Source organism: Oxyura jamaicensis, chromosome Z (genome assembly GCF_011077185.1).
Source record: "Oxyura jamaicensis isolate SHBP4307 breed ruddy duck chromosome Z, BPBGC_Ojam_1.0, whole genome shotgun sequence".
NCBI classification, from domain to species: domain Eukaryota; kingdom Metazoa; phylum Chordata; class Aves; order Anseriformes; family Anatidae; genus Oxyura; species Oxyura jamaicensis.
The window spans coordinates 39,690,166-39,692,692 of record NC_048926.1 but is presented as its reverse complement, the minus strand read 5'-3'; positions in this window follow the sequence as shown (position 1 = coordinate 39,692,692).

Sequence of the window (2,527 nt, the reverse complement as noted above, 5' to 3'; positions counted from 1 at the left end):
TATATATATGCAATTTTTCTATGATGGCATTTTCTGTCACAAAATACTTCCCAGTGGGAAGCTTCAAGTCAATGGTCATTACAATGAAGGAATAGAAAAGAAAATGTGAGAGAGAAATGATCACTGAAGGACTGGGTTCTGTCACTGTTCTTGCCACAAAGTTCTAATGGATTCTGGTTAAGTCACTTCAGTTAAAATTCTGACTGCCACCAAATGTCTCTCATTTTCCAGATACCTGACCTGAGGCTATTTTCAAAGGCAGCGTATGCTCACAGCTGTAAAAAATCTATTAAGATTATCTCAAATGGATAACATTCAGTATAAAACATGTTAGAAATTTGGATGGCAAATTTTTCAAATTGAGTTTCCACAATTACAAACTGTTTTGTAAACTGAGATTATCAACACTTAGTCATGTCAGAGTTATTGCAGAAATAAATTAATTCATAAATATGTAAAAACATTTGTTAATTTAGCAACAACTATTACAGAAACGCCCAAAATGAAATTAAAAGTTGATCTTAAAAAGTAGGATCATAAGGCATGGATTGATGAGAAAACAACTTAGATGCTCATCAGTTTAAACCAATCCTGGGGAGGAAGAATACAATAGTATTTGAATATGTAAATAAATCCATCATTTTGTGCAGAAAGTGAGTGCATAGATGACCTTTATTTTGTTAAGATTTTAGGGATTTGCAACATTATTCCTGCTTTTTATTATAGGGTATAAAGAAACTGAGGATTGTTACTGGAGTTCCTTGTACCTTCAAAATATAATGAAAGAAATTATAGTATTCATTTTACCAGTTAGAATTTTAGGAGATCTGAGAGTTGTACAGGAACCAGTGAACTGCTTGTATGGAAAGAGGCTTGTTGTGAGGCTTGTTGTGAGGCTTGTATGGAAAGAGGCTTGTAGCTCCCATAGTGAGCTAGACAGATAGTTGAAGAATGTCAATAAATATCTGTTTACAGTTTAAGTAACTTGCTTTGGTGAGTCTGTGACCTTTTTGAGTAACTTTGATAATTAAATTACAAAAAGGCAGGCTGAAGGAGCAAAGCTCAGCTCTATAAGTATTCTGATATTAAAGTACCCATGAAGGTACTAAACATCTTTGTGCTAAACATATTTAGGTGCTAAACATCTTTGAATGTTTGATCCTCAGTCACAGACTGATTAAATAGAAGTAGAAATATTAACTTCTTATTGTCTAGACTTGAGTGGGGAGAAGACTGGATTTTTCCTGCCACCTAAATACCTGTGTGTTTCAAGTGTACTAAGAAGTGAATTTTCCTTGAAGCCTTAATTGAAGCAGTGGTTCAAGTGCTAATTGCAAACTCTTTACAAGACATGCTATAAATTCATGTGTACAAGAAATAATTTCCCCACAAAAAAGGATTTAGTTATACTCCAGTTTGTCAGAGTACCTAAAATATCCTGGTCTCTTATTATCTGGTCAGAGAGAATGAACTACTCGTGAATAATCAAAAACAAAGAAAGCATTTTCTAAATATTTGACAGATAGTTCAAGCAGATAGTACATCTGAGAAGACAAACACTACTTCATGTATAGTTTACTAACAGATGTGAACTTCACCAAGATAATTTATTGTATTATTGAAAAATATGGACCTCAAATGTTACAATCATGTAAAGCTTATATGAGATTTCTTTTTTCTTGTAAGACTATATAGGCCATTGCTCTTTCTGTCTTTTAGTTATTTGCCCATTTTCCAGTGCTTTTTTGAAAAAATAAAGTGAAAGTTTTCAAGATGTATGATCAATTTTATGACATTATTCAATTTTTTTTTTTTGATTGTTTATATTTTTTTCTTCTACAAATGCAGTTAAGGTGCCTGCAGAAGTACATGGATGTGTCAATGCTCTTACATGAGAGAGGGAAGTTCTGGGTTGAGGGCACAGCACAATATTTGACCAGAAAATTGCAGGGAAGAATGGGAGGATCTGAGAGTGGCATGCCCCTTTCAGATGGTGTTCATAATGTACAGATTATGAACAGAAAAAGGTGCAAAGCTCAGAAAACTCACAGGACCATACATGGAGCAGATACTGGTGCAGATGACAACAGTTAGGGTGCTGTCAGTGGCCTGTGAAGCACTCAGCACAATTGTACTCCTTCTGTGCATCAAAATCCAAGTAAATCTATGCCAAAAAAGATAATCAGTGATCTGTTTAATGACGTCTTGTGATGCCACAAGTGGTGGTTCACATTAGTGGCTCTGGAAGAAGTGAATGCATCTTAATCAACAACATGGTGGGAAGCCAGATGCAAGGATTGCCTGTGACCCACAGACAGGTACCTGAAGCTGTGGGACTCCAATTGCAACTGCAAGTTAGTGTATTGTTCTCAGGGAGTACCTTTAAATTAGGGTTTATTCAAGTTTCCTCCTTAACAAGTACTTAACTCTTTTGTTACAGATTGCTATTTATGCCTTGGGCCTTTGGTTTGGAAGATTTAAATTTATTTATTTTAACAGTGCTGCCACTCTGAAAGCCAACTGTGGC